Below are 10,535 nucleotides of genomic sequence, written 5' to 3' on the forward strand. Positions count from 1 at the left end.
GTGGGGGTGGATACATTGGGTATTGTGAATATAGTGGGTAGTAGGGTGGGTATGGCATCTGTGTGGGATAAGGGGTGAAGCTAGGGTAATCTGATGTACCTCCCATCGAATACCCGGGATTTTGTGAGAAGTGTGGGTAGTGGGGTGGCTGAACAAATCCCGAGGCCTGAGTGCCTCCTTGGGACTCTCCCATTCCCTCTTCTGACATGCTGACTCCCAAACTGCCATCCCTCCTCTGCTCTACATCCATATCATCCCCCATGTCCTCTGACGCTCCTCCCTGAACTGTTCCTCTGACTGATCTGCTTCTACCCAGATCCAATGACCTTCTAGGGTCTCTTATTGCTCTTTCTCTGTTAGACCTACTAGACATTGCCCTAGGCAATGCTGGAGGACGGGCGCTCGTGCCCTCATCCTCAGGTGGTACTCCAGTCAATCTTGCTGATCGACGAGTTCCTCTCATCCTGTTTTCTGAAAAAAACAGTACACATCACATAAACATTAGCATTATATGGTTCATGTGGGGACACATGAACCTGCATCACACATCATAGCATATCATTAATGCACATGCGTATAATCATGGCATTTCACATCATCATGTAAGACAGGACTCCACATCCTATCCTAGTGGACATGATCTTCCTATTGTGCTTGACCTTCAATAACATCTATGAGCCCGACACTCTAGGTTCGACCATATGAACCTAGGGCTCTGATACCATTCTGTAACGACCCGAAAATCGGACCGCTACCGGCGCTAGGATCCGGGTCGACTTAAGGCCGCCAGGACCCGTAGCAAGCCAAACATACATCCTGTGAACCTGCTGAATCCCATACATGATCAACAACAAATATAAAAAAAAAATTTAAACTTTTCTTTCATTCATTTTCTCATACACCAAACTCAACCTGTGCATGCACTGAACATAGCCATAATCATAAACTTAACCCCTCTGTGGGATCTCATCAATGCCCCCAATGGGTGGCATAACATGTGTTGAGTTGGCTAAACATAGACATCAATAAACATTAAGATCATGTATCAAAAGGGATTACAATATCCATAGGGTCAAGCACAACTTCTAAACCTCAATCTCATAATCAACATATACATGACATAACTATTCATAACTTTTACATCATCTTACAATTTATCATGTCCACTTTCTAACTATTACAATTACAAGACTTTACTCTTCTTGACTTCTCTGTCTAGCCCGCACCTGCAATCCTGGGGGATTAGGGAAAATGGGTGAGCTACTAGAGCCCAGTGAGCAGAATAATAAAACATTTGAAACATATGATAACATGAAATGCATCACATCACAGCTAATCACATCAAGGATGAATTTGTCACCAATAGTCCTCTACGTGGTCCAACTGTGCCAGGGGCGTAGAATGGGCCTCACTGGTCTTTCTCTTACATAATCATAACATAGCATGACATAACATTCCATAATGCCAGGGGCGTAGAATGGGCCTCACTGGTCTTTCTCTTACATAGTGCCAGGGGCGTAGAATGGGCCTCACTGGTCTTTCGTACCGTATCATCATCATATCATAACATACGAGGACAAAAGGATCATTCAACATTCATCCACATCATCAATATATTATGAAATGCAATATATTCGTGATTTCTAATGCAAACAACCTAAAACATCTCATGGCATTCATGATGCGTGAATCATGCTAAAACGGGTTTATTTATTTAAAAGCATAAGAGTTATTCCACTCACCTCTAGCTGAAGCTCTACAGACTCAGAAGCAGCTGAACTTACTGCTGGGGTCCTCGGTTCCTCGGGTCCGAACCTACACAGGTGGACTCAAATGAGGGACCAACCAAACATGGACATAACTCTAAACTACTCCCCAAAAACCCCCTGAAACATCATGAAACAATCATGCAAAACATGTAAAAGAAGGCTGGACAGGGCACTTTCGGCGGCAGGTTCGGCGGCCGAAAGTCCCTCCAGAGCCGAAAGTCAGACAGGTTCGGCGGCACCTTCGGCGGCCGAAACTCCCAGACAGAGGCGAAACTCATGCATGTTCGGCGGCACTTTCGGCGGCCGAAACTCCCAGACAGAGACGAAAGTCTCTTTTCGGGGGCAAGCTTCGGCAGCCGAAGGCTGCCTCCACAAGAGGGTTCGGCGGCCGAAAGTCCTTTCGGCTGCCGAACCTGGTTTCTCCCGAAGGGCAGAAACTTGGTTCAAACATGCACAAATGCCTCAAACTCATGCCATCATGCATTTTACTCAACCAAAACATGCATACAAGCTCCTAGGGGTCTCAAACTACCTTAAACCCCAACTACAACACATCAAGCAACACAAATCCAACATACATTGCTCAAAACATAACATAAACTCAAAAACCTAACTATAAGCTAAACATGCATTCTACTCCCAAAGATCTTCATAAAACTTACTTAAAACATAATGTAAGCTAGAGATCGACTCTTACCTCTTGAAGATCGAGAGTAGAGGCGATCTAACTTGGAGTTGGGAGAGATTTAGCTCCTTGGGCCTCCAAGTCCAAAACTTGCTCAAAACTTGAAAATCTTCAAAGGAAAGCAAAAACTTGTGAAAATCTTGAAAGATCTGAAGGAAAAGACTCAAGATTGGTGAGGGACGGCGGAGAACTCACCTTGGCCGACAATGGGGAGAAAAGCTCGCCCATTTTCGGCTAAGGGACCCTTTTATAGTGGCTGGCCAGGCCACGTTCGGGGGCCGAACGTGCCTCCGCATGCATGCCATGTTCGGCGGCCGAACTTGAGGTTCGGCGGCCGAACCTGGGCTTCCCTCACTTATGCCTTCGGGGGCCTAAGGCTTACCCGAAATGCATGCATGTTCGGCGGCCGAACTTTGAGTTTCGGCGGCCGAACCTGAGTTTCTTCCAAGGGTGTTTTTGTTCAAAAACTCATTTCCTCTTTACTTAAAATCATCAAAAACATTAAAACACTTCATGAAAACGTGGTTTTACCCTTCTAGAGGTCTCCGACATCCGAGATTCCACCGGACTGTAGGAATTCCAATACCGGAGTCTAGCCGAGTATTACATTCCCGATCCTCCTCCTTCCGGTTTGATAGATCCCCAGAAAGATCTTAGCCTAGTCTTTTTCGTTAAACAGCGAGACTACAGTCTAACTTTTCCTTTTATTCCTTTCTTTACCGAGGTCTTCCAGTACTTTGGGATAACCCCCCGAATGCTGTCTCCCAACTCCATTTTGTTTATGTGTTCTTTCGAGTCCATCTGTCTGAGCTGGGGGTTCACGCCCACGACGCGTCTGTTTGTGATCTTTTTCCGTCTCGTCCGGGCAAGTCAGTGCTTCTACTACTTTGCCCCCTGTGGTGGATTGTCCATTTTCACGGGCTATAAGAATTCCATAAAGGGCTGGGTAGAGGGCTTTGTAGTGGTGGAGTTGAAGAAAGACTCCGGTTTGTCATGGGGGTAGAACTCGACTGGGAAGATGTCTCGCTGGATTGCAACGACCTGCCCCAGCTGAGCCTTACCAAGCAGGTCGGGTTCATTCGACTGACTTCTGTCAAAAAGAAGTATGATGTCGAGAAGTGCATGTTTGCATCCAATCTCCGGGATATCCAGGACGCGGGTACTATACCTTGTTTAATTATTTTGTCTACTTTTGTGATTCTTATTGAGTGCTGTTCTAATTTATCTGGGTTTTGGATCTTTGCAGCCTCCAACGTGAAAATGGACCAGATCAAGCCTCCAAAGAACTTTACACTGTCCCGGGAGAGCATGAACGCTGCTCTGGACGCCCTCCTGGCCGGGCGATCTGTGGAAGAAACGGCTCAGAGGGTGGCAGAAGTTATTTCCTCCAGGTCGGCCAGCCGGCCTTCTGCCCCAGCTTCTACCCAAGCTTCCAAGCTGAGCTCCCGAGGTACCAGGTCTTCAAGGCCACCTAGTCGCAGCAGGTCGAGCTCGGCCCCTCAATCTTCTCAAGCCCCCAGATCCTAACGGGCTCCTGCTGAGGGGGCGAAGAAGGCACCGAAGGTTACAATCAAGCCTGTAATACCCGGCTCGTTCAGGCATCGGAATTCCTACCGACCGGTGGAATTTCTGGTGGTGAACCTTCTTTGAAAGATAGAGCAAGGGTCTAGGAAAGTGTTTTCTAAATGGTTTTAAGTATTTTAAAATGTTGGGTTAGAAAAGAGTTGAGATTTTAAGTGAAAAGACCAAGGAGGCAGAATGCAGGTTCGGCCGCCGAAGGTAATGTTCGGCCGCCGAAAGTGCTATAGGTTTGGCTTCCGAAACTTCACGTTAGGCCGCCGAACGTTGCATGGTTTCGCATGCAGTTTCGGCTGCCAAAGCTGAGGCGGTCAGTCGCCTATATCTGCATCTCCAGTCGGTGAAAGGGATAAGTTTGACTTCCTTTTCACTACCAGAGGTGAGTTTTGGTCTCCTTGGATGATCTTCATGGTTTTCTTCAAAGTTAAACAAGTGTTAAGTGAGTTTATGTTGGTTTTGACGAGTTTTGGAGCTTGAAGAGTTTGGAGCTTGAATCTCCATATCTTTGAGTTTGGATCACGCCAGCCTTTGTTCTTCAAGAGGTAAGTGTTGATCCTTGGCTTTTATCATGTTTTCTAAAGGTTTTATGGTGGTTTATGGGTAGAGTTTGCATGATTAGGTTTGAAGTGCGTTTTGGAGATGTTTGGATGAAAGCTTGACTATGTATTATGTGTGTTGGTTTGTTGGGGTTAATAGGTAGTTTTGGACCCCTTGGTGCATATACCAAAGTATGTGCAAGTTGAGGAGTTGAGTTATGCATGTTGAGTGAGGTTTGGGGGAAGTTGTGCATGAGGTGAGCTAGGTTCTGCCTAACTGGAGAACCCAGCTTCGGCCGCCGAAAGAAGGTTCGGCCGCCGAACGTGTTGAGGAGGTGGTTTCGGCTGCCTCAACCTGCCCCCGAAGGATTGGACTTTCGTCTCTGGAGGGGAGGTTCGGCCGCCGAAGGTGCCGCCGAAGGTTAGAGACTTTCGTCTCTGGAGTGTGTTTTGGCCCCCGAACCTTACCCCCGAAGGCTTCGGCCGCCGAAAGAGGAGATTCGGCCGCCGAAAGTAGGCGAGTTTCGTCTCTGGAGAGGACATTCGGCCGCCGAACCTGCCGCCGAATGTGTTCTGTCCAGCTTTCCTATGCATGTTTTATGTGATTGCTTTATGAGCTTTTAGCGGGGTTTTGGGAAGTTGTTTAAGAGTTTATAAGAGTATGTTTGACACCTCAATCGAGTCCTTTTGTGTAGGATTGGACCCTACAGGTCAGGGAGGTCGTCAGGATTAGCAGTTGCAGAGTCAGTACAGTTTCTGCCAGAGGAGCAGAGGTGAGTAGAACTAAACTTAATGTTTTATATGAAAGTAACAGAATGTTTGAGCATAGTACATGCATCATGAACGCTATGATATTTACTAGGGTGATTTGCATTAGAATCACGAAGTTGTTGTATTGCTTATTCAGTGATAGTGGGAATTGGACCAAGGCGACATCAATAGCCCTTAGAGGGAGTTTTGAGGTCATGTCTAATTCCAGATGATTGGACCCAGGCGACATCAATAGCCCGTCGAGGGAGTTTTGAGGTCATGTCCAATCAATGATGTGGAATGTATGAGTTGTGATGCATTTGCATATAAAGTGCGTATGAATGAACTATTTTCAGTGTTTCTACTCACTGGGCTTTAGAAGCTCATCCCTTTCCCTTAATCCCAGTTTTGCAGGTACAGGGTTAGCTGGGAAGTGAGAAGCAGCAGAGTGTAGATTTCAGTATTGCATGTGTAATAGCATAGTGTGGACATGATGTAAGATTAAAGAGATACGTGTAAAGAGATGTAATAGCTAGTAAGTCAGTGTGTATATGAGATAGAATGTGCTTTTGCCTATAGTATGTTTTATCCCTTGTGTATGCATGTATCCTATTTTCAGTTTCTTGATGAGAAATGAGTCAAACCAGGCTTAATAAATGTTATGTTTCAAAAACCCAGTGAAGGATAACTGTGAGGGAAGATAGGGTTAAATCCCCTTGACCCAAGATCAGTGTCGAGGGAAGACCAGGTTTGATTCCTGTGACCCATAGAGTGGACCATTAGAGAAGACCAGGTTTGATTCCTGTGACTCTATGGTAGCCAAGTTAACTTAGGATATGCTGACCCTACAGGGTGGGTTCTATGTTTCAGAGCATAGGGCATGGAGGTTACTTGGTAGAGGATCACTGGTGTAGCCCTGAGGGCTAGTTCAGATTAGGATATCTGAACTTTAGGTTCATATGATTGGACCTGCAGAGAGTGTTTTAAAGGTTAAGTCTGGTAGTTTTAAAGAAGAGTTTTAAAAACAGTAGTCCAGTCGGATCATGTATGGGATTTTATCAGGTACACAGAGTTCATAGCAGGCTTACTACGGGTCCCGGCGGCCTTAAGCCGATCTGGATCCTAGTGCCGAGCACTTTGGGCCGTTACAGAGAGGTACCGATTTTCGGACTGTTACAGATGGTATCAGAGCAATGGTTCGATTTTCGGACTGTTACAGATGGTATCAGAGCATAGGGTCTCCTAAGTACGGTGTGTTGAGCATCTTTGCTCAGGATTAGAGAGATCCCACATCGGAAGGAGATTGATTTGAAGTCATAGGAAGGCAAAGCACAATAAGTAAACTCATGTCCACAGGATAAGAAAGTTAAGTTTTGTTTTGAGGATGATGTGCTATGCCATGCATATATGCATGTGCATAAATGTGATGTTGTGTATGCATGTATACATTTTGTAGGTTCATGTGTTTTCATATGAACTCTATTTGTGCTAATGATTGGTTCTTGTGTGTTGTTCTTCAGGAGAGCTAAGATGAGTGATGCTGGTTACCTTGTGGAATCAGATCCGTCTGAAGAGTCTGTTGAGGAAATTAGAGAAGGAATAGATCTAGGAAGAATGGCAGGAAAAAGGAGAGAGACAGGAGGAGATGTGCAAAGAAAGGATGTAGGTATACAGGTGAATTTGAATGAAGAGGTTTTAGAGGATGCTCAAACCAAGGACTCTAGGATAGGAGAGAATGAACCCTCCACTTGGAGTACAGCTACCGCGAAAGGAGTGATGTGGGGGAGAACCATTAAGAAAAAGGTTAGAGGCTTGAGACGGTCAAAGAAACATAAGAGTCTAGGTTATGATGTTGGTGCAAGTTCTGGTAGAGGCAGAGCAAAATGTTTGAGGTGTGGAAGGTTGCATAAGGGAGTTTGTCTTGTTGGTACGACAGGATGTTATAGGTGTGGACAGGAAGGACATCTGATGCGCGAGTGTCCTATTGTGCCCCAGTTGGTTCAGTCTCAGGGAGCAGATACAGATAGAGCAGCTCAGGCTGATAGGCAAGGAGGAGAGGCTGACACATCTGACACCTCTGTGCCAGGTATGCTTTGAGTGATATGATATGTGTTTGTGTGAACTATAGTAGGATATCAGTTATGTGATAAAAGTAAGTAAGATCGAGCGGAAAAGAAGACATAAGAGTAAGAATAAGTTCAGAAAGAGGTTAGAGTTAGTCTGGGAATAGGTGGTAGTTGAGGCAGAGGAAAGGGTCAACCTTTTCTTTAGGAGGTTTCCTATCTTCATCCTGACTTACTAGGAGGCTAACGCATCGAATACGGCGACGTTAGGTACGTTCGTGTGTAAGTATTCGGATGTGTATGCTAGTGGTTTTGGACCCCAGTGTTTCGCTTTCCTTGTTGTTGTGAGCTGTTGGTAGGATGGGTTTGATGACTTCTGGGCTTAGAGTGTGTTTTCCTTGGGTCAGTGGACCTGAGTGTGATCCATCAGTGGCAGAGTCAGTCTGTCAGTTCAGTTCAGAGTTGTGGTGAGTAGATGCAATCCAGCTGACCTTATGGTTCTAGAGTTGACTGTGTGATGTCATTCTAGGGCGGATTGGCTAGCTACTCATAGTACTACCTGTGTCAATAGAGACAAGGTAGAAGAGTTTAGAGTGCAGGATGGATCAGTGGTAGTCCTTTAAGGGGACAGAGTATAGATGCCTAGAAGTTTGATGTCAGCCCTATAGGCTCACAGTTACTCAGGAAAGGTTATCAGAGGGTTCTAGCTCTTGTGAGCAAGTTTCGTAGTCAGGACCGGGAATCAGCCTCAGTGCCCGTTGCTAGTGAGTTCTAGATGTTTCCCAGGTAAGCGGTCAGGTTTACCATCTGTCAGGGAGGTAGAGTTTGGAATGAGAATGGTATCTGGACGCGGAACCATAGTTTCCTTTCTTTCCCCTACAGCATGGCACCTGCAAAGAGAGAGCTAAGAGTTATCAGAATAGTGGAAAGTTGGAGTAGATAAGGTTTTAGCTGACTTAGTACTTCACCCTGGAATGTTTCCAGTGTTGTTGTGGGAAACGAAGGATGATTCCTTAAGATTTGATTGTTACAGATTAGTATGTCTAGTTAAGGTTGATGATCTACTAGCTGTTCTAAGTAAGTTGATTGGATTTACAGATTGGTATGATCAGAGATTCAGGTAGAATCCGTTGAGAGTCAGCAGCAGTAGCCTGTTGAGAGTTAAAGATTAAGTTAGTTTATTGGATGAGGAGTACAGATTGGTGTCGAACCTACAGAGTGGTCTCTGTTGAGAATTAATGAGTGAGAGTTTCACAAAGAGATTAGGTTAGTAAAGATAAAGAGAAGAAGGAGTAAGGATCAGAGTAGCGCAGCAAAAGCTGTGGAGCTCAGAAGTCGTTTGAGATCTTGATTGTCTCTTTGTTTGTTTGTTTGTTTTAGCATTCGAGGACGAATGTTTTTAAAGGGGGGAAGAATGTAATACCCGGCTCGTTCAGGCATCGGAATTCCTACCGACCGGTGGAATTTCTGGTGGTGAACCTTCTTTGAAAGATAGAGCAAGGGTCTAGGAAAGTGTTTTCTAAATGGTTTTAAGTATTTTAAAATGTTGGGTTAGAAAAGAGTTGAGATTTTAAGTGAAAAGACCAAGGAGGCAGAATGCAGGTTCGGCCGCCGAAGGTAATGTTCGGCCGCCGAAAGTGCTATAGGTTTGGCTTCCGAAACTTCACGTTAGGCCGCCGAACGTTGCATGGTTTCGCATGCAGTTTCGGCTGCCGAAGCTGAGGCGGTCAGTCGCCTATATCTGCATCTCCAGTCGGTGAAAGGGATAAGTTTGACTTCCTTTTCACTACCAGAGGTGAGTTTTGGTCTCCTTGGATGATCTTCATGGTTTTCTTCAAAGTTAAACAAGTGTTAAGTGAGTTTATGTTGGTTTTGACGAGTTTTGGAGCTTGAAGAGTTTGGAGCTTGAATCTCCATATCTTTGAGTTTGGATCACGCCAGCCTTTGTTCTTCAAGAGGTAAGTGTTGATCCTTGGCTTTTATCATGTTTTCTAAAGGTTTTATGGTGGTTTATGGGTAGAGTTTGCATGATTAGGTTTGAAGTGCGTTTTGGAGATGTTTGGATGAAAGCTTGACTATGTATTATGTGTGTTGGTTTGTTGGGGTTAATAGGTAGTTTTGGACCCCTTGGTGCATATACCAAAGTATGTGCAAGTTGAGGAGTTGAGTTATGCATGTTGAGTGAGGTTTGGGGGAAGTTGTGCATGAGGTGAGCTAGGTTCTGCCTAACTGGAGAACCCAGCTTCGGCCGCCGAAAGAAGGTTCGGCCGCCGAACGTGTTGAGGAGGTGGTTTCGACTGCCTCAACCTGCCCCCGAAGGATTGGACTTTCGTCTCTGGAGGGGAGGTTCGGCCGCCGAAGGTGCCGCCGAAGGTTAGAGACTTTCGTCTCTGGAGTGTGTTTTGGCCCCCGAACCTTACCCCCGAAGGCTTCGGCCGCCGAAAGAGGAGATTCGGCCGCCGAAAGTAGGCGAGTTTCGTCTCTGGAGAGGACATTCGGCCGCCGAACCTGCCGCCGAATGTGTTCTGTCCAGCTTTCCTATGCATGTTTTATGTGATTGCTTTATGAGCTTTTAGCGGGGTTTTGGGAAGTTGTTTAAGAGTTTATAAGAGTATGTTTGACACCTCAATCGAGTCCTTTTGTGTAGGATTGGACCCGACAGGTCAGGGAGGTCGTCAGGATTAGCAGTTGCAGAGTCAGTACAGTTTCTGCCAGAGGAGCAGAGGTGAGTAGAACTAAACTTAATGTTTTATATGAAAGTAACAGAATGTTTGAGCATAGTACATGCATCATGAACGCTATGATATTTACTAGGGTGATTTGCATTAGAATCACGAAGTTGTTGCATTGCTTATTCAGTGATAGTGGGAATTGGACCAAGGCGACATCAATAGCCCTTAGAGGGAGTTTTGAGGTCATGTCTAATTCCAGATGATTGGACCCAGGCGACATCAATAGCCCGTCGAGGGAGTTTTGAGGTCATGTCCAATCAATGATGTGGAATGTATGAGTTGTGATGCATTTGCATATAAAGTGCGTATGAATGAACTATTTTCAGTGTTTCTACTCACTGGGCTTTAGAAGCTCATCCCTTTCCCTTAATCCCAGTTTTGCAGGTACAGGGTTAGCTGGGAAGTGAGAAGCAGCAGAGTGT

Source organism: Manihot esculenta, chromosome 1 (assembly GCF_001659605.2).
Source record: "Manihot esculenta cultivar AM560-2 chromosome 1, M.esculenta_v8, whole genome shotgun sequence".
Taxonomy (NCBI): Eukaryota; Viridiplantae; Streptophyta; class Magnoliopsida; order Malpighiales; family Euphorbiaceae; genus Manihot; species Manihot esculenta.